This window comes from Nothobranchius furzeri, chromosome 3, assembly GCF_043380555.1.
Source record: "Nothobranchius furzeri strain GRZ-AD chromosome 3, NfurGRZ-RIMD1, whole genome shotgun sequence".
NCBI lineage: Eukaryota > Metazoa > Chordata > Actinopteri > Cyprinodontiformes > Nothobranchiidae > Nothobranchius > Nothobranchius furzeri.
Genome location: NC_091743.1, coordinates 545001 through 562500, shown reverse-complemented (window position 1 = coordinate 562500; position 17500 = coordinate 545001). Strand labels below are relative to the sequence as shown.

At 45.2% G+C, this 17500-nt stretch overlaps 1 protein-coding gene and 1 long non-coding RNA gene across 8 annotated transcripts in view; one reads left to right on the top strand and one right to left on the bottom strand.

Annotated features, from left to right (window-relative positions):
• Positions 1-17500, top strand: part of epha8 (eph receptor A8) — a 411677-nt gene that overhangs the window by 46533 nt on the left and 347644 nt on the right. The window lies entirely within an intron of this gene.
• LOC139068815 (uncharacterized) lies at positions 9177-9963 on the bottom strand. Its single transcript, XR_011520058.1, has 2 exons — positions 9344-9963; positions 9177-9277 (listed from the first exon to the last, which is right to left on the bottom strand). It is a non-coding gene; the product is annotated as an uncharacterized lncRNA (long non-coding RNA).

The following is a 17500-nucleotide window of genomic DNA, read 5'->3' as shown; positions in this document are numbered from 1 at the left end:
CAGACACCACGTCACCTTCCACATATATGTCATGAGCTCACTGAGCGTCACATGACCAGATTCATACTGAAGTTGTTTTGCTGAATGTAACTGAGAGTAATGCAAAAGTAGTGTAATGCCTTACATTTTAAAATCAGTAATATTGTAATGTAATGAATTACTTTAAAGTGAGGGTAACAAGTAATAAGTAATGCGTTACAGTTTTGAAGTAACTTGCCCAACACTGTCCCCCTCTGTCGTTTCTCCTGGGATCAAAAAACTACCAGCTCTCCGCAGACCATTAACTGCACTTTCATTGTCACAAACAGGGTTGGTTTGGGGCACGTTTAGCCCTAATAGCAATTCACACAATTCAGAGTTTTTTCTCTATCAATCCTAATTTTGATGAAAGCCACATGCATCTGTGTAGAGACAGCACAGTTTGTATGGAACTAGGATTGGGACAATATTACATGTAACTTGTACCAAGCTTTGTAACCTGTAACATGTTTTGTAACTGTAACTTCCAATGTGTAACTTGTAATTCTCATGTTGTAACATTTGGTAAGTAACGTGAAACTTTCATTTTATAACTTATAAAAGCAGCTGAAGACTCACTTGTTCAAGCTGGCTTTGGTGGCACCTTCACCACCCTTTCCTTATTCTGCTCTTATTCCGCCTTTCCCAGATTCCACTGATTTCCCTTTCTAACATGTATTTCTCATTCAAAACATATTTTAAATAATTTATAGAAATGTTTTTGTAATTTATTTTTGTTTTTTGTGAAGCGCCTCGTGATTTTTATCTTGAGGCGCCATGTACAAGTTTGTTTCTTTCTTCTATTGTTTTCTCATTAGCAGGGATGACCCATATTTTTCACTGATATTGGTAGTAAAATGTAATATTGTAAATATCTGTATTGGTTGTCTTTTAACAACCAAACTTTTACATACTATGAACATATTATCTCCTTCCTTTCAAAATGCCAAAATATGACAGGTCTGAGGTTTAGCGTTTGAGATATTTTAGTCTTATTTGGTTAAACTTGAGCATAAGTAGTTCCATAACAGAAGTAGTCGTCATTTTGCAGTAACGATGTTTAAAGCTTAAGTATGCATGATAGGAGAGATGTAATTTTACCAACCTACATGATTTAGTTTTTCTATTCTTTTCATTGGTGGACCTGCATATATTGGTATTGGTTAATAGCGGCATTGGAAATGATGAGTTAGAAAATATTGGTATATCAGTAAAAATGCCATTATCAAGCATCTCCACTCATATGACCCAGATTTCAAAGGAGACATATCATGCTTTTAAATTCTTCCTTTTTGCATCTAAATTGTTCCGTTGGGGCCCAAATACAATAGAACTGCAGTTCTTAGGTCGATTACCTCATCGTTGTTGCTTTACAGACCCCTATTCTACCCCTGTTCGCAGGCGCGTTCGCAGGCGCGCCACGGCAGGTGAAACGTTCCTAGCCTACATGAAGTGAAACTGTTTAATTGTAACATTAATGTGTTACTGGACACACACACACACACGCACGCACACACACACACACACACACACACACTAATTAAAATAGTGCTGATAGCGTGGACTAGAAGACAGGTGATGGTTTACGTATTTAAATGATGATCAGGCTGCTGTAAAATGTAATCTCCATCCACATCCAGACACAATTATCCTCTATTCTGTCTCTAGTTGCTCTGCTCTTGCCTGGGCTGACGTAGCTGACGGTGCGCGCGGCGCGCCTAACTAGCGGCTGATGCACATTTTACGCATTTGGAGAGGTGGGCTGGAAGCTTTGCTTTTACTGGAAGATGGTCCACTTAACGCACGGGTGTAGACTACATATTAATGACAAATGAATGAAAATTAAATTGGGAGTTTTTACTTCATATTTTAAAAATAAAAATGACGGGGGAACACATTTATGACGTCTTTTTAAATGAAATTTTCTAGCGCGTCCTGCCTGCTTCACTAAGTCACTGCTTATTAAGGTCCGTCCAGAATTACCGTGGCCCACCCAAAAATGAAAACCTGGCGCCGCGCCTGTTATAAACCTCTGCAAATTGTTGTTCTTCACTTTATCAAACTCAGACTTTGTACAGCTAATGTCAAGAAGTGATGCCACTAACAATGGCAAAACTCTAAAGAAGGCTGCAGTGATAGTCGAAACATCAGTAAAACAAGGTAAAAATAACCCAAGTAGCCGGGCCTAACGCCGCCCCTGAACATGAAGATTACTGAAAGTGAAAAGCTAGGAGAACATAAGGATAAACTAACAAACTTAACACCAAGAACAGGATCTTACAAAGAAAATCAAAAAGCAGAGGGGATTAACACAATTGGAAAAAAACTGAGGACAGAACTAGAACAGGAGAATAGAAGACTCTAAACAAAAAAACAAAAGAAAACTAAGAAAAACGCAGTGCTCAAAGGCACAAAAACGGAAGCTAAATAAAACATGAAAATACAAAAATTACACAAAAATAAGAAAGTGAAAACTGATGAGAAGTAAAAACTGAAATGATCAGAGGCTAGGGCTGGGAATGGCTGGACTGACACGGTAACAAGGGGGTGAGTATGGAAGCTGAAAGATAATAAATAGAGGGACAGAAAACGCAATGATGCAAAGAAAAGGGGAGAGACATGGAAGAAACATGGGAGACATAGGACAGAGGGCAAGAACAACTCCACATTTTTCCGATTTTTTATTCTCATTTTTAAAATCTTAATTCTTCATTTTATCTTCAATTTTTTATTATATTTTTATCTCTTTTATATTTTAATTCTTTTGAAATGACTCGTGCTTTGTTTCTATTAAGCGCTATATAAAAACTCCTTTCTTGTCCTTTGTGTGCTTCTGAGAAGTCTTTGGATGGACAAGTTCAGTTGACCAGATTGAAGACAGGAGACGAGTAGAGCCACTGGGCCAGCCTGAAAGACTGACAACCCCCAACACCCAAGCACATTCCATTGGTCATCATCTGTGGCTGGCTACATTACAAATGAACGGCAGCTAACAATCAGTGATTTAGTCATTGTTATCAAACCAAGCAGTCATTTGACAAAGCTCTGGTAGAGCTGGGGGAAACAGAAAATGCTGGGAGTTCTAGTGTTAACAGCCCGTATCAGAGGGCCTGGTGCCACATACTCCTGAAGTACCCCCCAAAGGGCCCCCAAGGGACGCGGTCAAACACTTTTTCCATATCTACAAAACACAAGTAGACTGGTTGGGCAAACTCCCATGCACCCTTCAGGACACTCCTAAGGGTATGGAGCTTGTCCAGTGTTTCATGGCCAGGACAAAAACCACATTGTTCCTCCTGAATTCAAGGTTTGACAGTCTGCCGCAGAACCCCGGAGTAGACCTTACCAGGGAGACTCAGGATTGTGATCCCCATGTAGTTGGAACACATCCTGTGGTACCTCTTTTAAGAAGGGGGACCACCACCCCGATTTGCCAATCCAGTAGAACTGCCCCCGATGTAAAATAAAAAAACATATATAAAATTAAAAAAGAGATTCTCACTCTCACACACACTCACATCAGACAAGGTCAATTTCTGTATCTATAAAAACCCACTGGTAAGCCAGAGCACTGTGTGTGTGTGTGTGTGTGTGTGTGTGTGTGTGTGTGTGTGTGTGTGTGTGTAAAAGCCATGTGGAGAGTGTTATTTATAAAGCAAATGTTGTTAGATTTTATCCAGATTGAAAATATATATTTTAACTGCAGTTTGATTTATTTGACATCAGTAGAATGTTTATTGTTTTGTTAATTTCTCCTTCAATGCCTAACGATTTAGTTTAAAATGAATACCGTAAATCCTCTAATACAGGCCCGGGCCTGTATTTGACTCAAGCTCATCAAGCTCCAGGCCTTTATTGGAAGGAGGGCAAGAATTAGAGGCAGGCCTCTATTTCTATTTGAGCAAAATGAACTAATGGTTCGCTGGAGTTTTTGACAATTAATATTGCGCCCACATTTTCAAAGTTAAACACATTTCTTCTAACAACGGTAGTTTCTGCTTCAGCCCTCTCCTGTCATGTTGTGTGGTAGATGCCTAACCCACGACATACAGAATCAGTCCACAGAGTCAAAGAAGATCGCAAACAATAATTTATTAGAAAAGGAGAACAGAAGGAGCTGCTAGGAAGTCTAGCAGTATTCGGCAGAGAAGCGAGGTTCGGGTGTGGAGAATCCTGGAGGAACAGGGAGAGTTAGGTCTGGCACTCGGAAATCGGAATGTTGGATCTGATGGAACTTACAGGTTGGAGGTGAGACCTCGTGAGAGAGGGAGGAGTGACCGGTCTGGGGAGGGCAGGAGGCTTACTGGAGGCTGATGAGCTTGGAGTCCAAATGAGGAGGGAGCTGAGCATGAAGGGTAATGGTGATCCAGGAGGGAGGGTGGGCAGCCTGGAGTGGGAAGACCAGAGGAGGACGCTGAGAGACGAGTGGACAGTGAAGAAACCAGGTTGGTAGCAGCAAACGAGGTGAACTGATAGGTGATATCTGCAGGAGGCAAAACAAGCAGTCAAAAACACAGAGATCTCAAAAATCAAAAATCCATAACCCAGAAATTCTCAAAATCAAAGCTTAGTTTGGATTTGGCTGTTAGGAGAAATACCCAAGTTGAGTTAATCATCCAGCGAAGTGAAGGCGTCTCTCAGGAGCTTAAATATCCCTGGCCAGCTAATCAGCAGATTACCTGCAGCCTCCCCACTTCCAGGCTCGCCCACCTGCAGAGGAGAGATGAGACTCTACACCAATTAGTGTGTGAAAAAACCCCAGACCGTGACAGTACCCCCCCCTCAAGGGACGCCACCCGGCGTCCTGGCAGAGGAGGAGGAGGCGGAGGAGGAGGCAGACCGGGCAGCCTCAAAATCCCTAATGAGGGAGGGGTCGCCAATCCAGGACCCCGGGACCCATTGCCTGTGCTCGGGCCCATAGCCCTCCCATTCCACCAGATACTGGAGACCCCGGCCACGACGCCTAACGTCCAGGAGGCGCCGGACCCGAAAACCGAGACCCCCATCAGCCAACCGAACCGGAGGAGGAGGAGCAGGAGGAGGGCAAAGGGGACTGGAGGAGACAGGCTTCAGGAGGGAAACATGAAAAACCGGATGTACCTTCATATGAGGGGGAAGCTCCAAACGGACAGACAAGGGATTGATGATTGAGGAGATGGTGAAGGGGCCGATGAACTTGGGGGACAATTTCTTGCAGTGGCCCTTCAACGCAATATCCCGGGTCGACAGCCAGACGCGCTGACCAGGCACATAGTCTGGAGCCGGCCTCCGGTGACGGTCGGCTAAACGCCGGTTACGGTCAGCAGTCCTCTGCAGGGCCTTCTGCGTGGCTGACCAGGTACGTTTTGCACTCCTGAGGAACTGGGGAATGGAGACGACTGAGGAGGGAAACTCAGAAGGGAACAGGCAGGGCTGAAAACCAAGGGAGACCTCGAAAGGAGACAACCCGGTAGAAGAGGAGACATGTGAGTTATGGGCGTATTCGATCCAGGGTAGTTCTAAACTCCAGCGGGAGGGGTTGGAGGAACATAAACAACGGAGCATGGCACCTAGTTCCTGATTCATCCTCTCACACTGGCCATTAGATTGAGGATGAAATCCGGAGGTGAGGGCGACCTTGGCCCCGAGACAGGCGGCAAAATCCTTCCAGACTCGAGAAATGAACTGGGGACCTCGATCAGAGAGTATTTCGAACGGAATGCCATGTAACCTAAAAACGTGTTTCACCAAAAGTGCAGCTGATTCTGCAGCTGAAGGGAGGGCCTTTAAGGGGATGAGATGGCAAGCCTTAGAAAAACGGTCAACTACTGTCATGATTACTGAGAAGCCACGAGAAGGAGGCAGGCCAGTTACAAAATCCATGGCGATGTGGGACCATGGTCTAGACGGAACGTGTAATGGGTTGAGTAAGCCAGAGGGTGATTGATTACTGGCCTTATTGCGGGCACAGGTCTGGCAGGCGGCAATGTACTCCTTAGTGTCCTTAAACATAGTTGGCCACCAAAAGGTCCGTCTGATCAATGCTACCGTACGACTAACCCCAGGATGGACAGAAAACCTAGCTGTATGCCCCCAGTGGATTACCTTGCTTCTGACCGAAGGGGGAACAAATAATGTGTTTGGGGGTACCTTGCTTGGGCCCGGAGTGGTCTTGAGGGCCTCAAGTACTTGGTCTCGGACCTCCCAGGTTACGGACCCAATGACACAGTCAGGAGGGAGAATGGATGCTGGTTCTGGATTGGAGTCAGCTGAAAACTGTCGGGATAGGGCGTCCGGTTTGATGTTCTTAGTGCCTGGTCTGTAAGAGAGGACAAAATGGAACCGTGAAAAGAACAAGGACCACCTAGACTGTCTGGGATTCAACCTCTTTGCCTCCTTCAAATAGGCTAGGTTTTTGTGGTCTGTCCATATGATGATGGGGTGCTCAGCTCCCTCCAACCAGTGCCTCCACTCCTCCAGGGCGAGTTTCATGGCCAGGAGCTCCCGGTCCCCCACATCATAGTTTCTCTCGGCTGGGGAGAGGCGCCGGGGAAAAAAAGCACAGGGGTGGAGACGGTGGTCTGAGAGAGAGGCCTGGGATAGGACGGCACCCACACCTGTATCCGATGCATCCACCTCGAGTGTGAATTGCCGAGAGGGATCTGGTCGGGTAAGAACCGGTGCTTGAGTAAACTTGTCTTTGAGGGCAGAGAAGGCACTCTCGGCTGTGGAATCCCAAACAAAAGGTCTCTTGATGGAGGTTAACTGAGTCAGCGGACTGGCAATCTGGCTGTAGCCCTTAATGAAACATCTGTAGAAATTTGCAAAACCCAGAAATCTTTGCAGCTCCTTACGTGTTGTGGGTGTTGGCCAGCTCTGTACCGCTTGGACCTTCTCAGGATCTGGTCCCAGTCTCCCACTCTCCAGAACAAAACCCAGGAACTTCACACTCGGGACATGGAATTCACACTTCTCCGCTTTCACGTAGAGGCGATTTTCCAAAAGGCGGTGGAGAACAGCACGGACATGTTTGGAATGCTCTTCAGGTGTCCTCGAAAAAATCAAGATATCATCAAGATACACAGTAACAAACTTGTTCACAAAATCAGCCAAAACCGAGTTCACCAAAGACTGAAAAACAGCTGGGGCATTGGTGAGCCCAAACGGCGTTACCAAATACTCGAAATGTCCCACTGGTGTCTTAAATGCTGTCTTCCATTCATCACCCTCCTTTATTCGGACGAGGTGGTATGCGTTCCTCAGGTCGAGTTTGGTGAAGATGGAGGCATCTTGTACAGGCTCAAAGGTTGACGATAACAAAGGTAATGGATATTTGTTTCTTACTGTTATCTGGTTGAGTCCTCGATAGTCGATACATGGTCGGAGAGTGCCATCCTTCTTTGTAACAAAGAAGAACCCCGCTCCCAGAGGGGATGTAGACGGTCGGATTATGCCAGCTGAGAGTGATTCTGAGATGTATTTTTCCATACACTCACTTTCTGGTCTTGAGATGTTGTAGAGACGGCTAGATGGAAGAGGAGCTCCAGGAAACAAGTCTATAGCACAATCAAAAGGCCTATGGGGGGGTAAGGAGGAAGCTTTATCCTTTGAAAATACCTGCAGTAGGTCGAAATATTCCTTGGGGACACCAGTGAGATCGGGAGGTGGTTGTTCAGGGGTTCTGCACTCAGAGCGGATTCGAGCTGTGCCCAGACAGGAAACGTGACATTGGTTGCTCCATTCCTCCACCCTGTTAGACACCCAGTTGATGCGGGGATTGTGGAGACTTAACCAGGGATGCCCCAAGACGATTTCTGACTGGTGACATGGAAAAACAAAAAAGGTCAGTGATTCATGATGATTGCCAGAGATCGAGAGGTTAACCGGAACAGTTTTATGGGTTATAGAGGTTAGGAAGCTGCCATCTAAAGAAACAACCCTCGTTGGGGCCTCGAGTGGAATAGTGGTTATGCCGAGCCGATCAACTAGTAGTTGGTCTAATAGGTTCTGTTCACATCCAGAGTCAATCAGGGCTCGGGTGGATATTGAGGTTTTACTGAAGGTTAAAGAACAGTCTAAAGCACACCGAGACTTCATGAGTGCAGATGAACCGCCCACCAGTATCCTAGGTTCTACTGGTGGGCTCTGGAGTTTAAAGTCTTGGGACAGTCAGACACGAAATGGCCAGCTAGGCCACAGTACAAACAAAGACCAGATCTCATTCTTTTATCTCGTTCCTCCTGGCTTAGTCTACCCCGGCCCAACTGCATGGGTTCGCTGGGGAGAGAGGATGGTGCTGGTTGGGCCGCCCTGGACTGAGTATGGGTCTGAAGATGAAAAAACGAATTGTTACCTTTATGACGGTCATTCAGTCTCCTCTCGATCCGGTTGCAGAGCATTATCAAGTCCTCCAGGTTTGTGGGTTCCTGGCAGAAAGCCAGCTGGTCTTGGAGGCGCTCGTTTAAGGCTTGTGAAAACGCCCCTTTTAATGAATCCTCGTCGAGAGCGGAAGCCGATGCCAGGGTCCTAAATTCGATGGCGAAGCCAGCCACTGATTGCTTGCCTTGGCGGAGGTTCCAGAGCCGCTTTGCTAGCTCTGAGGCGGGCTCGGATTTGTCAAATGTCAAGTTAAACTCGGATAAAAACTCAGTAAATGGGCCCGCAAGGAAGTTCGGAGAGCGGCTCTTGGCTTCTGCCCACCTGAGGGCCTTGCCGCGCAGTAATCCGACAATGTAGGAAATCTTGGCTGCGTCGGTTGCAAAAGACTCCGGGGAGCGTTGGAAAGCCAAGTTACACTGGAGGAGGAAACCTCTACAAACGTTTCGATCCCCGTCGAACGTCTCGGGGGGAGGAGACAAGGCAACCCGGAAGTTGGGCGGGATGGATGGTGCCGAGGTAACAGGTCCGGGCGGACTCGGAGCTGGAGGAGCAGAGGGTTCCGGATTGGTGAGCTGTTCACTTAATTGTTTAACCATCGCACCCAACTGAAACAGAGTCTGGTTAGCGTCTGACAGTTGTTTGGTGAGGGAATGAAGGGCTAAACTGTGTTGTGATAAGGTTTCGGTGATAACAGGTGGAACTGATTCGGTACTGAGGTTAGGATTCTGGCTGGATGATTCTGTCATGTTGTGTGGTAGATGCCTAACCCACGACATACAGAATCAGTCCACAGAGTCAAAGAAGATCGCAAACAATAATTTATTAGAAAAGGAGAACAGAAGGAGCTGCTAGGAAGTCTAGCAGTATTCGGCAGAGAAGCGAGGTTCGGGTGTGGAGAATCCTGGAGGAACAGGGAGAGTTAGGTCTGGCACTCGGAAATCGGAATGTTGGATCTGATGGAACTTACAGGTTGGAGGTGAGACCTCGTGAGAGAGGGAGGAGTGACCGGTCTGGGGAGGGCAGGAGGCTTACTGGAGGCTGATGAGCTTGGAGTCCAAATGAGGAGGGAGCTGAGCATGAAGGGTAATGGTGATCCAGGAGGGAGGGTGGGCAGCCTGGAGTGGGAAGACCAGAGGAGGACGCTGAGAGACGAGTGGACAGTGAAGAAACCAGGTTGGTAGCAGCAAACGAGGTGAACTGATAGGTGATATCTGCAGGAGGCAAAACAAGCAGTCAAAAACACAGAGATCTCAAAAATCAAAAATCCATAACCCAGAAATTCTCAAAATCAAAGCTTAGTTTGGATTTGGCTGTTAGGAGAAATACCCAAGTTGAGTTAATCATCCAGCGAAGTGAAGGCGTCTCTCAGGAGCTTAAATATCCCTGGCCAGCTAATCAGCAGATTACCTGCAGCCTCCCCACTTCCAGGCACGCCCACCTGCAGAGGAGAGATGAGACTCTACACCAATTAGTGTGTGAAAAAACCCCAGACCGTGACATCTCCCCCCTCCCCCTGCTTCAGCCCTCTCCCCCTCCCCCTGCTTCAGCCCTCTCCCCCCCTCCCCCTGCTTCAGCCCTCCCCCCTCCCCCTGCACAGCGGCTGCAAACTCACTGATGCGCCTGCAGCCTCTCGGAGTTCCTGCTGCTCTAAACATTAAAATAATTATTTTATTTTCTGTTCCTCACTTCTGATTACCTTCAATGGTGGCTGTTTGTTGCAACCACCAGGTACAAAAACTAACTTGTTTTTATTTGACTATTTTTCTGTCCTGCCTGTTTATTATCTTCCTGCATCTCCTCTCAATCCTAAAGAGAAACTGCTACCTGGGTTCATATATATTCACCTCATGAGTTACCTTTGAACTGCAGTTCTAAAAGATCTACCGACCGCAAAAACAGCGTAGTGCTCGCCGGCCGCACCGGTGAGGTCCGTCACCGAGGACAAAACAGGTGATGCGCCCCGATCCACAGCAGCGAAACACATCAGGCACAAATAAAAGAATAATAGACAGAAAACATAAAAGAAAATGAGTCGACATGAACGATTGCGTGTTAAATTAGTTTTTGAGGTGGCGACACCTGATTTGATAATGTTACTGTGGCCGTGCTCAGGACACAGATGTCTGGAGCGCGTCAACGATCAGAGCTTCGCATGCGCAAGCTGGTTAAGGTTAGGATGGGGGTGAGGGGAAGGTTAAATTGCAAGAGGGTAAAGGTCACAATTTGGTTAAATGTCTGTTTTACGGCGGGTGTCAGTACCGACGCTCTGGCACAGCGCGTTGCCTCCCGACGCGCAGGAGCTTGTCACCTGCTGACAGCAGGCTGCTGTCTTTTCCGAGGACTGCATCTTGTCGGTCATGATCACGTGACAGCGACTAGTCGATGACAGGCATAACAAGTCACTATAGAGCGGTGAAGTCGACTAGTGACTAGTTCATACAACCCCTGCTACTGCTCCCCAGAGTGTTCTGCAGCATAATCAGCACGTTCTCTTTGGACTTGATATCAAATTTTCGCCTCCTCTTCATCTCCGCACGGTTAAAGTTACCCTCGCGGTCTATCACTGGCAAATCAAAAGTGAGACGGATGACACAACCGCCCCCCGTACTTGCTTGTTACCACATTTCACCCGGCCACAAAAAAAACGGCCATTATTCACCTCCGCCGGCTCAGACACCCGGCAGTCAATTAAATACAGGCTAATATTAGAGGATTTACGGTATTTTTCATTCATCCCAATACATAAAGTTACACATTAAAGACTGACCAAAAATTTATTTGTTTATCAGAATAAATATCCGTAGAATTAGATGGAAATTAAAAATGTGATTGTTTCCCATCTAAGCAGCCCCGGTCACAGACAGTTCAAGGGAGGGGGAATTGTTTTCTTGTTACACAGCAATGTAACATCTGTATATTATACAGCTAATGCTTATATTGTTTCAATCTTAACCAAAATATGAAGTTATGTGTTTGTACCCTGGAGTCCGTGGTGAAGTGATGACTCTCAAAGTATTCACTGCACAAGCGGGAGAATGAATTGGGAGTCCAGCACTCTCTTCTTTGGTTGCTTACCCAAAGGTCAAGCCTCTCTGGATCACCTAGAGGAAAACTTCATACAAAGAACTACTTAAGCATGTGGGTTTAAAATACTTAACAGCTTATCATGGCCTGTAGTAAAAGGTCTAAAATTAGGATAAAGAGTAATACAAAATGCATACTTTATAAATAAATATAAAACCAAATACTTGAGTCTATCGCCTTATTGGATAGGATATGAACCTTTTAATAATCAATTTTATTAACTCATTTCCATTTTATTAAACTGCACTAGCTCCCGTGAGAGCAGGGCACCCGGCCGCGGCTCTTTGTGGACAGATTAGTTATTTAGTTGCTCCCCACCACCACTATTTTACAAATATGTAAAAAAAAAAAAAAAAAACGAGCCAGTTTATCTGATGGCATACAGACTTCTGGAGACTAACATCAAGCACTATCAACCAACTCACCGAGCTGCAGTATTTCTGAGGTCAGGCCTCTCTCCGAGTCCGAGAGCTCCACAAGCGGTCAGCCCGCGCAGCAGCCAGGCGCCGAAGCCGTCAGAGATGCGCCGGGCTGACCGCTGGGAAGAACCGGGTGGAAGAATGGAACACAGAAGTCTCCCTCCGAGAGCTCCGTCATATTTCAACCCATTTTATGTTAAATGCACTGGGTTTTACACCCATCGACATATACCCTAGTATTTATTTTACTGTATAACATCTAAATTTCATGGTTAAACAGTACATGTTAAAATGGTAGTTAGCTAGCTACTTTGATAAGCTCAGCTCGGCAGTGACCTAAAATACATAAATATAATTTTACTTACCGAAAAAATGAAGTGGAGACTCCTTGGACGCTCTATTAGTGCAATTAATGCCACAGCAAGTCATTTTGTCCAACAATTGCACAAATGGTATCCAAAAAGAACGCACAAACGCTACAACTAATGGTCTAAGTTCAGAGACTAAAAATCACGGAACAGTTTCCAAGCCAGACCGAGGCTCTACTGAGGCCTTCCCACGTGACCACAGAGCTAGCTCTGTGGTCACGTGGGTCTGATGCTCATTAATTATACAGAATTTTAGGCTTTTAATACACTTAAACAGAAGAGTGAGAAAAAAATTCACCCCCCTCAGAGTTGTCATGAGTGTAAACTAGATCATTTAAACAAAAAACATGTTCTGGTACCAGGCTGTAAACATGTTTATTTCTGCTGTGAAATTGGTATTTTTAACATGGGAGTCAATGAGGATTTGCTCGCTTCTGACACCAGCCCCTAGTGGATGAGGGTGGAACTGCAATTTATTTCACTTCCGCGTTGGCCTCAATTTCAGACTCACATTGTGGAGGCTTGGTGACGGTGTGTATACTGTCACTGTGACCCGATTGATCATGCACCCTGGCTACTTGTACAGGGGAGATCTCCGTTTGACTAACTGGTTAGCACGTGTGACTTTCACTCGGGAGTCTGGGGATTGAATCCCGATTGGACCATTTTTAATGTCCTCCACAGATCTCTCTGAAGAATTCACAACATTGACGGCTTCAGCAACGCTGTGCCACTTCGTGGATTTTCTCTTATTTGTTTTGCAAAAGCTCTTCCTTTCATTTCTCCGCCTCAACCACAGTTACCTCAACTTCTGTGAAATGGCGCTTCCTTGATCTGTCTTGATCTACGGTCGCCATGGCATTGGTGGAGCGCTGTAACAGTCGGCTTATGTATATGCATGAGGTCCACAAGGCACTTTGCATCGACTATTTATGGCAGTAAGTAGGCGTGGTGAGGGCGGGATGTGACTAAAAAGCTGCTGAGAACCTTTCTCGTTAGTCTCCGATTTATGAAGCGGAGATTGCGTGCAGCTGTTTTTTCCCACCACACCTCGCCAGGCCTCTCAGAGGGGGCAACTCCAGAGTGGTAGAGTATCCAGCCCCTCTCAAGGGGTTCACCTATACCTCGTCGAATCCTCTCAACCTCACATATTAACTCATTCAACACCAGAAAGGTGACATTCCACATTCCCCATGGGTACGATGCCAATGCTGTCGACTTTAGGAGCCGATAGGGATAATAAATAAATGTAATAATAAAAATCTCACAACACACAACATTGTGAGATTTTTCATTTTCTTTTAAAACTATTTAGTGTGTTGAGAGTTTAACATTTTAAATCTGTTAGATTGTTACTGACAGCAGCTCAATTTAAGTTACGGTTTCCCTTCTGACTGCTGCTGCAGCATGGAGGTGTACAGGTGCTGGCCAGTAAATTAGAATATCATCAAAAGGTTGAAAATATTTCAGTAATTCCATTCAAAATGTGAAACTTGTACATTATATTCATGCAATGCACACAGACCAATGTATTTCCGATGTTTATTACGTTTAATTTTGATATTTATAGGTGACAACCAATGAAAACATCAAATCTGGTATCTCAGAAAATTAGAATATTCTAAAGGCCAATGAAAAAATGTTTGTTTCTCTAATGTTGGCCAACTGAAAAGAATGAACATGAAAAGAATGTGCATGTATAGCACTCAATACTTAGTCGGGGCTCCTTTTGCCTCAATAACTGCAGTAATGCGGCGTGGCATGGACTCGATCAGTCTGTGGCACTGCTCAGGTGTTATGAGAGCCCAGGTTGCTCTGATAGTCGTCTTCAGCTCCTCTGCATTGTTGGGTCTAGCGTATTGCATCCTCCGCTTCACAATACCCCATAGATTTTCTATGGGGTTAAGGTCAGGCGAGTTTGCTGGCCAATCAAGGACAGGGATACCATGGTCCTTGAACCAGGTGCTGGTGGTTTTGGCACTGTGTGCAGGTGCCAAGTCCTGTTGAAAGGTGAAGTCTGCATCCCCATAAAGTTGGTCAGCAGCAGGAAGCATGAAGTGCTCTAAAACTTCCTGGTAGACGGCTGCATTGACCCTGGACCTCAGGAAACAGAGTGGGCCAACACCGGCAGATGACATGGCACCCCACACCATCACTGACGGTGGAAACATTACACTGGACCTCATGCAACGTGGATTCTGTGCTTCTCCGCTCTTCCTCCAGACTCTGGGTCCTTGATTTCCAAAGGAAATGCAGAACTTGCTTTCATCAGAAAACATAACTTTGGACCACTCAGCATCAGTCCAGTCCTTTTTGTCCTTGGCCCAGGCGAGACGCTTCTTGCGCTGTTTCTTGTTCAAGAGTGGCTTGACACACGGAATGCGACACCTGAATCCCATGTCTTTCATGAGTCTCCTCGTGGTGGTTCTTGAAGCGCTGACTCCAGCTGCAGTCCACTCTTTGTGGATCTCCCCCACATTTTTGAATGGGTTTGTCGTCACAATTCTCTGCAGGGTGCGGTTATCCCTAGAGCTTGTACACTTTTTTCTACCACATTTTTTCCGTCCCTTCGCCTGTCTGTTAATGTGCTTGGACACAGAGCTCTGCGAACAGCCAGCTTCTTTAGCAATCACCTTTTGTGTCTTGCCCTCCTTGTGCAAGGTGTCAATGATTGTCTTTTGGACAGCTGTTAAGTCAGAAGTCTTCCCCATGATTGTGGTGCCTTCAAAACAAGACTGAGGGACCTTTTAAAGGCCTTTGCAGGTGTTTTGAGTAAATCAGCTGATTAGAGTGGCAGCAGGTGTCTTCTATATTCAGCCTTTTCAGAATATTCTAATTTTTTGAGATACCAAATTTGGAGTTTTCATTAGTTGTCACTTATGAATATCAAATTTAAATGTAATGAACATTGGAAATACATTGGTCTGTGTGCATTGCATGAATATAATGTACAAGTTTCACGTTTTGAATGGAATTACTGAAATATTTTCAACCTTTTGATGATATTCTAATTTACTGGCCAGCACCTGTAGACTCAGTCATCCTGGACATGATCATCCTGAGAGTTTTAGCTGGAAACAGCTGGACGTTTCTGGATATGTTGGAGACATTTAGCCTCTCATCCCAGAGGCTGCTTCCAGACTTTGGTTGTGGTCAGAAACAAACACACTGGTTGTGCTGCAAGTCTTTTTCTTTTGTCTCCAAAACATGTTTTAGTCTAAATGAAGGTGATGTTGTTGTTCATAGAGTTAAAATTCATGTTGAAGTTAAGATTATTTCATCCAGTAGGACCTGTGGTTAGCTGGTTCATTTGGAACATGTCATGTCTCGAAAGAATCGGAATCGGGAATCGATGGGAACCGGAATCGAAACCAGGAATTGTAATCAGAATCATTCAACATCTTTGGTATGTTCTTACTGTGTCTAGTTTCTAATTGCATTTTTGGTTCTTTTTATTTTTTTAAACACAGGAAAGGTTTCTCTTTACCTTGCTGACAGTTTCGTTTTCCGACTGCAAAACATCCTCAAAGCTGATGCAGATGGTGGCGTGACTGCCTACTCCGTTTATCCATGGGCAGCATGGAAATGCGAGTTTTTCATGGAAGACCTAGAGCAAAAAGCCATAGCCACTGCCCCCCCCAAACTGCAAAATTAAATTATGGAAACGCTACGTAGACGACACATTGGAAATCATCCCAAAAGGACAAACAAGCACTAACAAAACACTTGAATAACATGGACGACACGGGCAACATAAAGTTCACTTATGAGTCAGAAACAGAAGGCAGCATAGCTTTTATGGACATGAAAATCACCAGGCAGACCGACGGGACCCTAAATATAAACACATACAGGAAACCAACACACAGACCAATATTTATTATGGACATCAGAACACCCCACCATACACAACATGTCAGTAATCAGAACATTATATCACCGAGCAAACATGGTAACATAAGAAAGAGACCGTAAACAAGAGGACAAACACATACAACACGCTTTAAAGACCTGCAGATACCCGACATGGGCAGTAAACAAAGGAAAACAACAAACAACAACAGAAAGCAAAGAACAACCAAAGCAAAGAACCAGAAACCCAGAAAGACAAGAACCTAAACCAGTGATAACCATACATCAGAGGCATAACAGAAAAAATAAGAGCAACAATGAAAAAACACAACATAAACACACCAACAAAACCATACACAACAGTTAGAAACAGACTAGTACACCCAAAAGACAAGATACCAGCTGGACAAAAATGTGGAGTCATCTACAAAGTCCCATGCAAACTCTGCAATAAAACATACATAGGAGAACCCGGACGCCAACTCAACACACGAACAATAGAACATAGAAAGGAGTGTGAGAAAGAAACAAGTCGAAAACACACAAGAGCAGCAAAAGAAGAAGCAGAAAGCACAATAAAGAAGTCAGCCGTAACAGATCATTGCACAAGAGAAAACCATGTAATGGACTGGGATAACACAAGGATCATAAACACCGAACAACAGAAATACAAAAGATGGATAAAAGAAGCTATCGAGATAAGGAGTCGTGGATGTGGGACCATGAACGGAGATGATGGGGTCTACACATCGGATCGTGCACGAGACTAAATCATTGGAGAGGGGAGAGCGGGCAGCCGTCCTCTGCTGCCCGCGGATAAACTGAGAAGGAAGGGACGCCACCATCAGCGTCAGCTCTGAGGAAGTCTGCAGCCATGAACAAAACTGTCAGCAAGGTAAAGAGAAACCTTTCCTGTGTTTTAAAAAAGAACCAAAAATGAAATCATTCAAATTCAAACGATGCCCAGCCCCAATTAAGGGATAGGTAGCCTACACAACACAGAGACACACGTTGCCCGAAATGTATTTGTTCATCTTTTGAGTGAAACACAAGTATTCCAATGGTACACATGAAGAGAGAAGTGAGACGACACGGAACGTGACGTTCTCCTCCAAGTCCAGTCCTTTTCACTGAAGTCCAGTCCAGTCTTTTTCGTTCAAGTCAAATCCAGCTTACAGCAGGCTAGCCTATTCATGACGATTTCTGATACACCCTCCTCATGATCTGAATCTTAAAAAAGCCATAGCCAAAAACCGTCACCATTTTCCATCAGTGACAATGTTTGCATGTGCTGATATTTCTTGGAATAAAGTTCCAAAAACAGAAAAAGGACCGGAGCTCACCTCCGGGCCAATGTTCAGAGAACAGTAGTGTCTGTGGTTTCTACACCGATCAGTGAGC